General features: G+C 39.2%; 1 protein-coding gene and 1 long non-coding RNA gene across 2 annotated transcripts in view; both read right to left on the bottom strand.

Annotated features, from left to right (window-relative positions):
• LOC145487585 (uncharacterized) overlaps nt 1-17,045 on the bottom strand; it is a 74,204-nt gene that overhangs the window by 23,251 nt on the left and 33,908 nt on the right. The window lies entirely within an intron of this gene.
• LOC145487571 (uncharacterized) overlaps nt 10,227-17,045 on the bottom strand; it is a 27,712-nt gene continuing 20,893 nt past the window's right edge. The window contains exon 2 of the mRNA XM_081466398.1: nt 10,227-10,439. The gene's annotated coding sequence lies outside the window, so the exon portion shown is untranslated. The remainder of the gene's footprint in view (nt 10,440-17,045) is intronic.

Raw genomic sequence — 17,045 nt, forward strand, 5'->3', positions numbered from 1 at the left:
TTTAAACGTCGGCTTCCAAAGAATAACCTTGTGATTTGCATAAAATTGAACTCGCTTACATGGCGTAACATTTTGTTTTACTGACGGAGAACGTTTTAATTCCCAGAGCTATAACGTTTTGGGTGAAAAAAACAATAACCGAGGTTTCCTAAAATGTAGATATTTTGACCACATGATATATACCAGAGGCCATTTATACTAGTCAAAGTTGGCCTTTATTTGTTCCTTGCCAAGAGACACAAATGGCGGCTGTACAAATACCCTTCGTTAAAAAGCTACAAACAAAACTTCAAGAAACTTATTTCACGATTTTAAAATATAAGAATGAAATAATATTTGCGCCAAGTTTTGTACTCGTAGGATTGTTTTTACGCCCCCGCTGATTTCGTAAAGAAGCGTGAAATTCTGAACATTTTAAGCCGCGGAAAGCGCCATTATATGCAAATTTCGAACTTTCTTAAATTTTGGCCGTAAAATAAATCGTTGGAACTTTAAACTATTTTTCCATGAATAAGTTCACCCAGAGGTATGTTTTGGCGAAATAAAAGAAAAATCGATTTTTCGTGACTGTCTTCCGATTCTCGACACAGAAAATCACTCTTAATAATAGTAACAATGACTTAATTGTTGTGTCCAATTACATCTAGTGCTAATAGGGGACACCTAATGAATATAAAAAAAGTGTTAATTAATAAATAGCATAATTAACACACACTAGGTACTGTGTTTTATTGTCCCATGGCGGATCTGTCTAGCCTTAAACCAAAATGAAAAGGCAAAGTAAAACGGAACAACAAACGCGCATAAATCGTGAATGACATACTACATATACATATTATACATATAAGTGTAGCGATACCTTGTCAATGTCATTTTGGGTAGAAGCACAGGTCTGGAACAGAGTGGGTTGTTTTTGTAGCTGTTTTGCGTGATTTTGATGTGCCTTGGTGTCCAAGTGGTCCTTTACATCCTTGATCCCTTGTTTTGCACAGGATAAGGTCCGGTTGCATGCTGTACAAGAAACTTGGTTGGCATTCCATGTACTGCGACGGTGCATGGCCACTGCTGGGTCCATGTGTTGGAGAAGTGTGTTTTATACAAAAACGATCCCGTGTACTTCGATTTCTTGGGAGTAGCAGGTGGTACAGAGGGTCGACTTTGAGCTCTTTTCTTTGATGCTTTGGGTACTCAGGTAAGGAGAGGAGCTGATGGTTTCGCTTGAGCAGCGCCCACTGCTGGTGGTACTGGTATCAATGGAACAAAATGGTTTGGGGTCCAACCATGAAGGTCGACATTACTTGTGTGTGTCCACATTATATATGCTACGGTCGGATGCTGTATCTGCGAAGGCGTGATAAGGACATTCACATAATTCCGATTGATGAGAGAGCCTTTAACTTCCAGGTAAACGGGTTGAATAGGAAAACCCAGGATGTTGCTGAATGCAAAAATATGGCACATGCTTGAATATGAGCCAGGCTTGATGGTTTCGACAATTCCAGCCTCAAAGCCCTCTCGTTGACGTTCAGCATTCGGTACTCTCTTGGTTTTGGACGATAAGTCAAAGCTACTCCCAGTAAGTTTTGCACATAGTCATCTAAACCAGTCAACTCTTTTAAATAGCCGTCGTTTAAATACTTCTCCTTGTTCATGCAAAGTTCTATAAATGTTCTCGTGCGCAGTTCTACGAGTCTGTCCTCCTTACCAAATATGATCCTTGACATGGCCCTATATAGACAATTTCCATCGCCATAAGTTTGCTTCGGTTCTACACATTTTGGGCCATCACTTGGGAAGAGCTTTTCTGCACTCACATCCTTAAGACCTTTTGAAAGAGAAAGTTTTTATTTTAAGACAAACATCGTTTCTTCACAGCTTCCTTTCACATAAACAACATATAAAGAATTGTGGTCGTTTCGCCCGAAAGCCCGAAAGCCTGGAGTCGTTTCGCTAGGACTAAGAGTCGATTCACCCGGACTAAAAGTCGATTCGCCCGATATAAGAGTCGATTTGCCCGGACTAAAGATATCTTGGTTGATCGGAATGTTTTGGTGGCTAAGCTTAAACAAACACACAGCATTTTAAAACGTTTCCTGATCTTTGGCGGTACGAGTTGATCGTTGAATTTAATAGGCCTCTCTTTTTTTATTGGAAAAGTTGGAACGAACAAAAACCAACAGAGGTAAGTACAACTGAAAATTTTGTAAGACGTGGCTTTTGTCTGCGTTTTAACACAAACTCAGGCCAAAATTTTAAAGCCTTGATACGCTAGGGCCGTACTGGATAGCTAAATTACCTTGCAGGATTTATTTTGCAAGTTCGCTTGTGGAGAATTTGACGATGGTGAAGAATAACAAAAAATAGGCCCGCAAGGCGTGCGTGTAGCTACTGCGTGTTTTTAAAATGGTATGAAATATATCTTCACTGAATAACGGAATGGTAGGGGGGAGAGGGGCGTCCTATAAGATGACTAGAATAACAAGCTTGGACATAAATAAATTGAACATTTGTATTGACGTTTTCACAAACAAACATGTAACAAATTGGCAGCCGAGGCTGCATACAGCTTCGAAACTAATGTAAGGCGTTATTTTGATGACAGACTGTAAATAAAAGGTTTTCAGACTGTAAATAAACTTAGGTCAGTTTTAATTCTTTGGCGAGACTAAAGTAAGGGAGCATAAAACAGAACGGTTATTTAACTTTGTTGACATTAATGATAATAAACGTGTTTTTTATATAGTACATTGTCATTGGATATCATACCCTCCTCTACCAGCATGTAGCGCACTATTTAATACAAAATCCCTAACGAGTTCCTCCTGCACACTGGTAGTTAAGGGACGCGTGCGCTTATGGCTGTAATGGTCGATTGAAGTGGTTAAGTAAATAGCTTGTGGTATAATTTTCGATGAAACACATTGCGCGTTTCTTAATTTAGGGGCCAAATGAGAAATTTTTAAGTTGGCGTCATTTGACTAAAATACCAAAACGCTATTCCCACTTTTTGGTAACATAATAGTGCTGATTGTTGTATTATTTTTAAAACAGGCAATAAAACTCTGAATAAAACAGTTTGTTCATGAAAATGAATGTTGTCAGTAATCCAGATACTTCAATTGATACAAAATTAAATCAAATACTGGAAGAAAACGCTCCGCCGTCACGTGACTAAGTCACCGAAGAAGACCAATGGTTTTGGTTGAAAAGTCTACTTCACAGTAAGATCTTTTCGTCCAATATTTGACTTAATTTTGTATTAAAACAGTTATTTGTTTTTCATCATGCATTCTGGTAGTTCCAGTAAAGTCAAATAGCACCATCACGCAAATGTTATTGCCGTGTGTTTTCACTAGTCATATCACATGATGTCTTACAACCAAAGAGGAATTTCCATAAACTGTTACTATTTGTTCAATGGGTTTAAGGAAATATCTCCAGTTCTTTAACAATAACAATGTGAGTGCCAGTGTCAATTTGATTTGTTTCTCTGGATTATGGGACGTTAACTGAGTTGACAATGTCAAGGATGCAATGTCCACTCTAACAACTGTAACTCTAACAATGTCAACAGAACAAAGTCAACAGTACTTGTTTTGGTGCTGAAATATAGGCCTTGGTTTAAGCAATCTCACGATGGGTTTAAGGTCTGACCTTTCACAATAGTCTTATGGGACTGTCCCTTCATTTAAACCGGAGTTGACTGCAGTGGAAAAAATTGAGCAATAACTTGGGTTGACTTATCTGCCAATATTTCCTTTGGGCCTGATTTAAGGATCAACTTCTTAAGTTCGTCCAATGGTATGTCACACAAAGGTCGGGGAGTGTGTGTAGTATTTACAAGGATCTGAAGAGCCAACCTCGTTCCCAGGGTCTCTCATCTTACCCCCCCTGGAGCGAGCGAAGAGAGACCCTGGTTGGGTCTGGTCACGTGCCACTTTGATAATTGAGAACATCAGGGAGGGGTCCTCTGTAATCAGCAGTTTGTCGCGTTGAGCTTTGTCGCGCGCTGCGACCGCCACATCACCCGCGGCGTTTATCAATACTTAGCTTTCAGGCTGAAATTTCGAATAATATCTGTTCCAACGTTTAGCTAAGGGTTAAGCAAGTCTGTCTCGAGGCAATTTAGTGGTCGTGATTTTCAGTGTTGCCGTCTTACCCACTGGATTTATGGAAAGTCATTCATATTTCAACTGTGGACGTCGAGCAGCGCAATTTCGTCCCGTAGTAATTGTTGTTTCTCCTTTGAATGCACTCGATCAAATTGATGCAAAAAAACATAAGAACGTCTCTAGGAAAACGTATAGCTTTCTCAAAGTAAAGCTACGGCAGTCTCTGAGGAAAAGCTGGACGAAGATAAATATGATATTCGTGCAACGCACTGTGCTTGCAAACAGTTCTAATCAAATAGCCGGGCCCGGCGTCACCTGCGGCGTCACAATATAGAATGCAAGTAAGCAATATGTTCACGGAATATTTTAATCTTTGTCCCTGGAGAGCCAATACTTAGAGCCTTAAAACATATCTTGCAATAGAAACGAACCTAAACAAAGTATAAGCACGGCATGGCAAATTACAGAGGTGTCAAACTCTGAGAAGCGACGTGCAGTTAACAGCGGAAACCATGCAGACCTACGACCTCTAAAAATATGCTGTAACATAATCAAACGACCCGCTCTACTTATAATTTCCATTTCTTCTAATAACACGGCACAAAAAATGCCCCTCAGAAACACGCTTGAAGCAAAGAAAGGTCGAGAGATCGATAATTAAATGAAAATGTGCACAATTCTCTCGAACCGTTGGTGTCACGTACACTAATTTATTAACGACACAATAAAAACTATATTTTTCTTTCTCTAGCCTCGTTTCGTTCGAAGATAAATCCATTTTATCAGCAACGACGGCGAAATGTATACCGTGACGAGTTCGCTGTATTTATATCCTTCGCGCTCGGCAAAGTTCGGGGCGCCGACGGCGCGGTGAGACTTCAATAAATCTTTTCACCCTTTCGCTCCTTTCGAAGTGACTTTGGCTTTCAGTGATCATTTCAAAGGCCCTTAATTCTCTAGAATTATTTAATCGCCGGTAACAAGACCTACACTTCATTCTGAGGTAAAGATGAGCCAAACATCTTCCATACACAGCCTCGGCTGCGGTGTGTAATTCTCCATTCGCCTTCGTGAGGAGATTTTTACAATATGTAATGTCCTTCACTGAACCATGCAACCATCAGCGACATGGATTTCCGCTATCAGATGATGGATAAGTTTTCCTTGGCGTTTGCAGAATATTACCGCCGGACATTGCCACAGAGCATCATATCGTTCTTGGTTTACTTTGGTGACAACACTTCCCGAACTCCCGTAGGCTAAGTATAGACAAAATTCCTGCTAAGCCGCCCATCCCTTCAATAATTTAATTGTCATCTCCCAGATTCTGGGAGGCACGTGACCAGACCCAACCAGGGTCTCTCTTCGCTCGCTCCAGGGGGCGGTAAGATGAGAGACCCTGGGAACGAGGTTGCTGAAGAGCATCGTTGAAGCATGTGAACTGCATGGGTTTTTGCTCAGAAGTTTTTACAGTTATGTGGGCTACAAGCTTCGTGTTCACCATTTCCAGTATTTTACACACGTGATCATTTCATTTCTAGCTGTTGAGCTGCAGGAATCACTCGACAGCCATGTTCATGAACAAAAGCTTGGTGACTGCTCGGGGATGTTTTTGAAGTCCAAATTTTGTTTGGACCTTCAAAACACCTGAAAAAAAACTTTACGAGAGAACACTGGACATAACAATTGAATGCTATGCCTAATAATAGGCAGAAAATAACAAGAAAACACGGCAAATCTTACCTGTTGTCTGGGTAGTTACAGCTCCATGAGGAGAAAGGCCGACGTTGCCACAACGTTGTTCACTGTCGATATTTTCACGGAAAGAGATCGCACTTTTATGGAAACTGGTCGGAAAATCCACTGGTTACTCTACTTTTCATTTGTTTTCGAAAAAAGACGTACTACCGCATTCCAAGTAATAAAAGCTCTAAATAAGCAGGTTTTAATTGCAAAACCTGTAAAGTCCATCGACATCCGATATTTATCAAATTGACTACGCGAAGGAAGTCGAACAAGACCCGAAGCAAATCCGGAAAGTGGACACTCGGACAGTCAAAAGCGATAGCATTGTAGCTACTCGCGCACGCGCAGTAACTACAAAAAAAGCGCCCGCCCGCTCGCTTTTCTATGAAAATCCGGACGAGAAACATTTCTCTTTTTTTTACTTGGCCTTATACGGCAAACGGGCAGATTTTGCAAACCCCGTGCGCCTGTTTTCTTTGTATTAAATTTCACCGTGCATTACCGCCACTATAAATCCTAGATCGAACAAATTTAGCAAATCATTGACACAATGAACTTCACACGTTCGTACTTAGACAGCAAGCAGTCGGTTTCTGTTCCTGAAATCCTTTGGATTCTCTTTAACTTTCCATCGGGAAAAATAAGACGGAAAACAGGTCTAAAAATAACAAAGTTTATATGGAAATCTGATTTTAAATAATATTCATAAACTGTGCTTCTGCAGGATTCATGAATTGGAAACATTAGGCCCTCAAATCCTTTGCCTAGTGCCTAAAGTTTCCAATTCATGAATTTTTCAGAAGTGAAGCTTTATTAATTTAAAACTGTTTGACATCGCGACTTTCAGCTCTGACCCGCTCACATTTCAAAGCGCTTGAATTTTCAAAAAACCACAAAAGTAGCTTACCTCGAGTGTTTACTGATGGCTGGACGTCAACTAGGGGAATCTCCTTCACTTTCTGCGAAGCAAGTCTCTTCACTCCCTCAAAGCCCGAGGGAAGGGCACCTAAGAATTCTTTTTGCAGCGAACCGAAATCCGCGCTGGCAATCTTCGCTTCGAGTGTAAACAGCGTGCGAAAACCGCGCCAACTTTCTTCCATGTATTGTGCGATTGGATTGGTTGATTTCTGACCAATTACGATTCTCGTTAAATATATCGATTTGATCGCTCTGTTTCCCATTTTCCGATGTTTTCCGATTAAGAACAGCTCAAATAAGAGCACTAAATCCACTTCTTGTTTTATTTTCCTTTTTGGATTCTCGAAAATAACGAAATTGATGAAAAAAAATTGAAAAAAGCCACGTTAGGTATTTCCCGGGAGATTTGGTGCTCTAACCGGGAGACTGGGAGATTTGATGAAAAACTTGGAGACTCCCGGGAAAACCGGGAGAGTTGGCAGGTATGCACCACATGCACGACCCATTTTCCATAATACCATAGTGCCATAGTACTTTAGCGACGTCAACCCCTAAACCATCCCGATAGTGCACTCTGCACTAAAAATTGGGCTTCGTTAGCGAATAAGGCCACAGTGTCTGTAAGCCCAAAAATATTGCAGTTAGATCTCTGAAGTGAAATGCTCTCTGCCAAATATTGTTTAAGTGGACCTATTGATCATGAGTGAATTTAGACAACTGGTGAGGTTCCTTAAAGAGTAACTTCGCATTTAGCGACCATAGTTTCACGCGCCTTGCAGCCGCAAGATGGCAGGATTCGATGTCCCGTGGACAGAAATCTTGAAATTTTTTTCCCTTTCCACATTGATTTTCTGTTCATTTTTGTGTTATTTTTTTGTGAAAAAAAATTACTTCTTGGTCGGCGCGTCGGGGTATGTTATGGACGGGTCAAAGGATGAGTAAGTGAGTGAGTGAGTGAGTGAGTGAGTGAGTGAGTGAGTGAGAGATGTATGTATGTCACACCAATCAGATTGGATCTACTATAAACAGCCAATCAAATTTCTTGTTGTAAAGGTAAATGGTATGTGAAAAGATTTGATCCCGATACAGATCAGAACGGCCACATTTATTCTATAAAAGAGTAGGAAGTATTCATACATTGGGCTTACTTCGACATTTTCTGTGGGTTAGGCTGAGGATTTTGTGGGCGGGTTTGATAATCATTTGCAACTGGATAATCAGTCAGTGTTTTTGATAGGATCAATTGTATTTTAGGGGGGCGGAATGCACTATTGGGAATGTGAAGAGGTTGTGACCAGGTTCAAATCGTTTGCGTGTTGTATTGAAACCTAGATATTGCTGCAGAGTTCGTAATGAGTGTTCCAGGCATGTCGTTAATTTCAGCATCCATTGATAAGTTTCAATGTGAAAAGCGAAGAGACTACGATTAATTTGGTCAACAGAACTGAAAGATATTATTCTGTGACGATTTCACAATTATAATGGTTATTGTTTACTACTGGAATGAGAAGATACGTCTTAATGAAACTAAATCTTTTCTCTTCAATGTTATCAGGGTTTTCGCTTATTCACATTAATAACCAACACGAATTGTAGTTGAAGAAAAAGGAAATTATTTGTTCAAGATAACTTAAGTGAGGTATATGAAGTCTTGAGCGTTTTGCTGTATTAAACACAAGGACTTTGGTAATTGAAAAACCAGTGAGACAATCTCAGACAGTGCAGAGTGCAATTGATAGCTCTGGCACAGTAGTCCCATAAGTACTCACGCCTGCTCGGTTAACTTCCGGTTTGTATCTACCTTGGTAGTCTGCTAGGGCTTTTCCCCTTAGCAGTGTGTACGTTTCAAGGTTGTATTTTCATTCAAGGTCCAAAAATTACGTACAATTACTTTTTGTCACGACAGCTTTTAAATTTTACTCTGGTGTGTTAAATTTTTGTTCATTTTAAATTCAAAAACACGTTGGAGAAACGTGACAATTTAGCTCTTTGCGCCAACTTTGTATCTTGATACTTTTGTTTTCCTCGCAAAGGTATGTAACATGAAACTCTTGTTTTCTCCAAAACACAGGGAAGATGAGCTTGTTTTTAGGGGATAAATGAAAGAAAGTTAAATATCTGACGAACAAATGGAAGATAAACGATTTTGTTTTTTCTCAAAGCGCAAATTTTCTTATCACGGATGAACAAGAACTAATTTAATTATCAGATAGTCACGGAATACTACTGGCTTTTTCTGTTGCCACCTTTGTTGTTAACAATAAAACAATTCAAAATTAATATATAGATTTAGCCAAGCCTAAAAGCACAGCTCCTGATTGCAATAACTGACCATAAAGGAAAAAGAGAATTATTTTTTCTGGGATCAGAAACTCAAAAACTGATCAGTTGTGAACATGTAATTGTTCAGCGTGTGGTTTTGCTATTTTTTCCAGTTAAATTTTAACAAACTATACCTAACAAGCCTAACCAAGACTGTAGAAATTACGGACGCAATATATCAGGGACTTTCCAAGAGACAATTGTACAAGGAATATGTCAGAGGAAAAGTCAACAACGCGCCAGGGGTTAATTTGCGCCGCAATTTTGCCTTTGCGAGTACTTCTTCCTTGTCCCCAGAGAAAAAACGCGACTTGAGCCCGCGATCCAATCGGTAAACCAGTGTCTGGTCAGCGGTCAACTTTGAAAAAGCACGCAACTTCGATGAGCTCTAAATCTGAGCCCGCGATATAGTCACCTGGTACTGGTCAGAGGATAGCATCTTGTGCTAGCTGTTACTTAACGATAGCGTGGACGCCCAAAATCAAAGATGTAGCTTTGGTAATGTGCTACTTTCTTAGTTTTCAAGGTATTGGCGTACGGACGGATGTACATACGTACGAAGGTACGTACGTACGGACAGTCACGTGACAACCAAAATTTTTCAGATCGATGGGTTATCAAATTTTCTAAGGTATGGGGCTCCGCTCGCACGCCTTCGGCACGCAGGAGCTCCTCTATAACACTTACGATGCCAGAACGCATGCCTGTTACATGCTGGGTTCTGCCATAAGGAAAACCACTCAGCATTTGTGTGTTATCCCGTATGGAATGTATCCTCCACCTAATGTATAGACGACACGGACGCTAACTAATTTGTGCACGCGTTTAGATCAGCAAATTGGGTTTGTTCTAAAGAGAATAGCACCACAAGGTGAGCAAGAGGTTACTTGACACATATATATTGAGCTTGATGATGTTTACTCCTAACTGACGTAGATGTACATGTTTTACGTAGGGTACACGTGTACCTTCCCACCTCACCACCACCATCTCCTTGTCTCTAGACTAATTGATTAATTGAAATTTAAAATTAATTAAACAAACATTAAAGTTTACACCTTAGCGCATAGCGAAATAGTGTCTTAGTGGCAGGCAGAATCCCAAACCATCCCAACTAATAAAGACTGACGTGCATGTTGCCGGTTTGTGATTTTTAGTCCGGTTTGGAGCAGTGTGTGACAGTTACATACACACATTGGGTTGTTTTAGAGTGCATAATGTTCAGTGTAATGGTGACTAGTAATGAACGAGGTGAGCCTTACGTTGTGAAACAGTTCATGAGTTAGTAGTATGCAAATGGTTTGAGATATTTTTATTTTTAGTTACAAAGGTAACTTGATACTTTTGTTTTTCACAAGGAGCAAATTCAATTAGAGGTCATGAATCGTCGCTTCTAGTTCTAAGAACATGTTTTAGGGGAGGCGACACTATTTAGATTTGAAACAGTTCTAAGGTTTACAATAGTAAGTGCACTGGTAACGATTGTTTTGTTCTTGTTGCATGCAAATATAACGAGATATTTTTATTTTTTAGTTACAAAGGGTAATTTGACACTCTTGTTTTTCACAAGGGAGTAAATTCAATTAGAGCTGAAGAATCGTCACCACTTATTCCCACGAGATGTTTGCTATCTTAAGTTACAAATAGTAACTTGACACGTTTGTTTTTTAAACTAGTGAGACAATCTCAGATAGTGCAGAGCGCAATTGATAGCTCTGATACAGTAGTCCCATAAGTACTCACCCCTGCTCGGTTCACTTCCGGTTTGTGTCTACCTTGGTAGTCTGCTACGGCTTTTCCCCTTTGCAGTGTGTATGTTTCAAGGTTGTATTTTCATTCAAGGTCCAAACATTACGCACAAATTAATTACTACTGGTGCTTTAAGTTGATTTTCGTTCATTTTAAGTTCAACAATACGCTGAAGCAGCAAACGTGACAATTTAGTTCTTCACGCCAACTTTGTAACTTGATACTTTTGTTTTCCTCGCAAAGCCATGTAATATGAAACCCCTGTTTTCTCCAAAACATACGGAAGATGTCCTTGTTTTTTGGAGATAAATGAAAGAAAGTTAAATGTCTGATGTAGTGATGAAGAAACGGAACAGAGACGATGTTTTACTAAAAATGCAAATTTTTACCGATGAACAAGAACTAATTTAATTATCAGATAGTCACGAAATACCACTTTCTTTTTCTGTTGCCACCTTTGTTGTTAACAATAAAACAATTCAAAATTAACACACAACGATATTGATGGCTGAGAAGCTTTTCAACGAAAAGTATTGAAGATAAACAGCGCTACTTGGCCGATATGAATGAGTCTCCTCAAAGACTGATTAAATTAATTTGAACTTTCATTAGGTGCCACGGCGTCTGCAGCAATATTTGAGCATTTTCCTGGTTTCTTTTGTAACAAATTTACAATTTGCGGAGTATTAAAGCCACTAACTTGAGAACTTTTTGGTCTCTCTTACAGACACAATTAAGGCAAGAAGTAAACAAGTCGCTAACGAGAAGCAATATATTTGAACCCTGACAAGCACACTATTGTAGATTGAAAACAGCAGATGATATTTGTTGAACCGACCTGTTTGTAATTCTAAAAGCTACGCAGCCACAGTAACGTTTCACTTTTGCAATAAAAAGGGACAATTGACGCTACCTGAAAAATAACTGCCGTCCTTGATCACATGACACGATATATAAAATACTGCGTGTAAAGATAGTGTATAACACTAACAATGCTAGAACGCATGCGTCTTACATGTTGAGCTCTACCATAAGGAAAACCACTCAACATTTGTGCGTGATTCCGTATGCAATGTATCCTTCACCTAATATAGAGGCCACGAACCCTAACTAATCTACGCATGCGTTTAGGGCAAATTAGTTTTGTTCTAAGGAGAATGGTACCACAAGGAGAGCAAGGGGTTACCTGAAACAAATATATAGCTTTGCGATGTTCAAAGTTAAGCGACGGCGATGGAATATGTTTTACGTAGAGTACACATGTACCTTTCCCACCCTACTCCCACTACTTCCTTGCCTCTAGACTAATTAATTAATTGAAATTAATTAATTAAACAAACATTAAAGTTTACACCTTAGCGCCATAGGGCCATAGTGCCATAATGCCTTAGTTCCTTAGCGGCAGGCAACCCCCATAACCATCCCAATAGTGCACTCTGCACTAAAAATTGAGTAACAATTTAGTTTTTCAGTATATGGGAATAAATTCAATTAGAGCTGACAAGTTATCAACTATTGTTCCCAGGATATTAAACATAGACTATGTCCTAATAGCATCTGTAATATTTTTAACGAGCATATTTCCGCATACAACCTGGGACAATCAGATTTTTCTACTCCTAGATACAACACTGTTACTTATGGGAAGCACTCTCTGCGTTATGTAGGACCCAAATTATGGGGCCAACTGTCTATGGCTGACAGATCAGCCAAGACACTCAGGCTATTACAAACTATATTCGCAAAAGGGATATAACTCGCTTAATGGACACCGGCTGTAAGGGATGCATCCTATGCTGCACATAATGCCCTTCAAGTCATTTATTTTTTTATTGTATTAATACAGGAGCCATAATCGGGGACGGAGACCGTAAGCGCGCGCCATTTCAAGTATTGGGGTTGTCCCCATGATATGGGACAATAATTCTATTAGAACAAATTGCGCCATCGCCTGCGGCACACGCGCGTACATGCTGCGAGGATTTTTGCGGATGTCGCGCGGGGGAAATGGCGCCCGAAATTCCCGAAATGTTTCAAGTTTTTGCCCCACAACTCAACGCGTTTACGTCTGTTGGAATTTTGCTTAAGTATTTTCGTCGTAAGCTGCTCCAGTTTGAGTGAAGTAAGACAGTGTCGAATTTAGGTATGTTCCGCTGTAAGCTTATATATATCGCTGACCAAGTTGTGTTCCGACTGATGCTTCTTTTACATGAGCTGTACATTACTCCACTTTAAATTTCACATATGTTGAAGATTAACAGCTTTTCCATTACACAGCAAAAAACTAGCTGGATATATTTAGATATAGCAGAGCTCCAGGACTTCATAGTTTCATAGCTCCTCTTGCCACACGCTTGCGAGGAATTTGTCAGTCTATCGCGACCGAAAAGTAAAACACAATAATTGCTAGTTTGAGTTTGGCTTGAATTGTAAGCAACGCTTGATGTTTCATCGAGGCTTAATAACTTTACGTCCGTAGATACTGCTCAGTTTTATTCGTGTAAAAATCCAGTAAATTCTCTGTTGTCGATGAATGAGAGCGCCCGCCGATGCGTGTTTTGTACAGTCAGTAAACATGACAAATTGTATTTCCGCCGCACTTTCGTGTGAAAGCGTACATCGAACTCAAACAATAGCTCTATAGTTTTTAAATATGTTTAAGATTGATAAATGTTTCAGAACATATTAAAAGCTAAGCTGAAAATATGTGAATAGAGCAGAAACAATCAGCAAAGTTACGATGACGCTTTCTTTAATCAACTTGGAATAACGATTTCGATTTTGTTGATCGAGTTATCAAAACTCCTTGTCTATTTTCATTTCCGCAGTGTAAAACTTCACTATGCTTATGTTGAAGAAACACACATGATGTTAGTAACCTTTTTTACATTCGTGAAATTTGTTGCAGCATCTCAGCACTAAAGATAACGAAAGGAATCTTTGTCAAGATTTGTTGACAATTGAAAACAACGACTCGGACTTGAAAGTGCACGAGCTGCACTATGCAAATGAGCTAATTGTACGCGTCAGACTTTCCTTTCAAAAACCTTTGCAAACTCACCAAACAAGCAGAGACAATAAGAAACCGTCAAAACAGGTTTTGGTTATGATTAAACATTGTCTGAGAAACTCACAAATTAACTCGATACCAGAGTAGAGAGTTTTCTTGCTATATTCTTAAGCATACGCGTAAGCTTACAACTAGCGTGAGCAGATCTTATTATTCATCCCCAGCGCGAGATTGAAGTCTTGTTTTCGACCCTGAAAAACCCACCTTTTCCGTTAGCTCAGAGCATAAAACTACATATAAGCGCCCTGGTTCGTATTCCCTGCCTTATTCCCTGCCATCGCTGTGAAAAATACGCAAAAGAATCTCTCAACTCTCACCATTTGATCACACAACGTGACAACATCCACGCGAGAGCCCCAGACACGTGCGTGAATCCGCGCGGATATATGACGTCAGGATGGCGCAATTTGTTCTAAAAATAGAAAAATTGTCCCATATCATAGGTGCGCGCGAATCCCGAGACTTACGGTCTCCGCCCTCGATTATGGCTCCTGATTAATATTAGTATTAATATAGTTTTTTAGCAGTGTCCCCTAATTAGTATGGTGTATTATTTCCAGGCTATAAGGTTTTTGACACTTTAATAAAGTTCTCACTCACTCACAAACAAAAAAGAAGCTCTCATTTCTGGACGGTTTTACGTCTCTTCAGTAGCAGTTTAATATTTTTATTTGATGGGCATTTTATGACATTTTTTACAGTTGGATATTTTTAAAGGTAAATTTAGTATGAAAACTGTTCAAATGTTCTTTGAAGTTAAAGTGCAATTTAATTATATCAGACTTTCAACGTGTTAGAGAGGTTTTTTCCCTTTCTTTCTATTGTCGGGGAAGTAGTGTTGTTGTGTTGTGTAAAAAGGGTAAACGTACGACTCATGTAAAAGGGGAAAGGTTCTCTTCACTTGAGTATTTTTGAGCAAAAATTCCTCTATCTTGGGGGCTGGAAGGGCTATGTGATCGATGAGTGAGGGAGTCATGCATGTGCGCGTGTCACACCAATCACAGTGTGGGTTGTATCAAAGAACGAATCAAATTGCCTGTTAGAAAATAGGATGGTATCCACATTAATCTGGAGACGTGTCAGATTACACCATTTGCTGTTCATTTACAGAAAATATCCATTCGTGTCCAAATTTGTTTCATTATCGTCAAGATACTCTCAGTAACACCAATATGACCTTCATTTGCGCGTAAGGAATGTTCAAGAATAACACTTGCATATGTATTAACATTCAAAATCATCAAAAGATAAACAATACCTTCCTTTGACATTCATTGGCCGTAAATGTATTTTCATTTTTGTCGAAATAAAATTCGTTTTCACGAAACGACAATCATGTACACTTTTGGACAATCCTTTTTCAACAAAAGACTTTCGATAACAGAATTAACATGAGCACTCACAATCAATTGCATTATTGTACAACCATATCCGTGAAGGTGACAATCTTTAGTACGTTGAGACAGGCATTACCGTGTTTTCACCTAACGTTAAAAGAAAACAATAGCTCATTAACGTAATTCTTTTGAACGGAGATATCGCGCTCAATTTTCCCCGAAAATTTTATTACAGAACTAGGGACCGTATGTACCTTTTTTTAATGGTATTTTCACAATCCTCCCCTTGCAGATATAAATTCAGCCTCTTACGAGCCTTTTGCGTGCAACTCAGAGGGCGCACTACAGTATACATGTGATACACCTTTTGCTGTTCATTTACAGAAAATAAATAGTCATTTGTGTCCAAATTTCTTTCTTTATGGTCAATCAACTCTCATTAACACCAAAATGACCTTCATTTGCGCGTAAGGAACGTTCAAGAATAACATTTACATATGCATTAACATTCAAAATCATCAAAAGAAAAACAATACCTTCATTTGACATTCATTGACTGTAAATGTATTTTCATTTTGGTCGAAAAAAAATTCGCTGTCGCGAAACGACAATTATTTACACTTTAGGACATTCAGTTTTCAACAAAAGACTTTCAATAACACAATTTGCATGAGAACTAACATTCAATTGCATTATTAGGCAACCATATCCATGAAGGTAACAATCTTTAAAGCGGCGAGACAAACATTACAGCCATAATAACATTTATTTTTGAAAGATAGAATATCAAATTCGCTGAACGATTTATCCTTCAATTGCCTCACTATTGAGGCATCGTGGCAAATACCTTTGCATGAAACGGAACCACTGTCCACATTTAGCTGCCGTAATGGTACCAGTACATATTTCGTTGTAGAGCTTGCTGCAACAGCTGCGTGCGATAATTTCACAGAGCAATTCCCTGGCTTCTTGCTTCGTCTCTTTTGACATCTTCAAAGGCCCTGACTATCCTTTCGCGGTGTTCAAATGGGATTCTACAGTATTTCTTCGTGGCATTTCTGGAGGAATCTAACTGTCACTATGACACACGTATACTGTAGTGCGCCCTCTGAGTTGTACGCAAACAGTTTCATAAGTGGCCGAATTTACATATATCTGGAAGGGGAGGATTGTGACAATATGTTTAAAAAAAAAGTACATATGGTCCCTTGTTCTATAATCAAAATTTCGAGGAAAATTGGGCGAGATATCTCTGTTCGTGCAAACATATTTGTCACGATGCCTCAAAAGTGAGGCAATTGAAGGATAAAATGTTCAGCAAATTTGATATTCTCTCTTCCAAAAATAAATGTTATTATGGCTGTAATGTTTGTCTCACCGCACTGAAGATTGTCACCTTCATGGATATGGTTGTATAATAATGCAATTGATTGTGAGTGCTCATGCAAATTCTGTTATTGAAAGTCTTTTGTTGAAAAAGGATTGAAACAAATTTGGACACAAATGAATAGATATTTTCTGTAAATGAACAGCAAAAGGTATACTGTAGTTCATTCAGTCAAACATTTTATAACTTACTATTTAGTTATTCGTATAGTGTGATCGTCCGGGTGAGTGTGTGTGTGAGTGACTGACGTTTCGACAACCTGAGCGGAAGTCATCTTCAGAGTCAAGTGAATAGTGTTTGTCAGTCGATGATCTTATAAGTCTGGTCCGTTGAACGTGATTGGTCAGTATAGCCATGATGGTATTGGCTGAAAGACTCGTGTAAAGTTTGTCATCAGTCATTGG

Source organism: Orbicella franksi, chromosome 5 (assembly GCF_964199315.1).
Source record: "Orbicella franksi chromosome 5, jaOrbFran1.1, whole genome shotgun sequence".
Taxonomy (NCBI): Eukaryota; Metazoa; Cnidaria; class Anthozoa; order Scleractinia; family Merulinidae; genus Orbicella; species Orbicella franksi.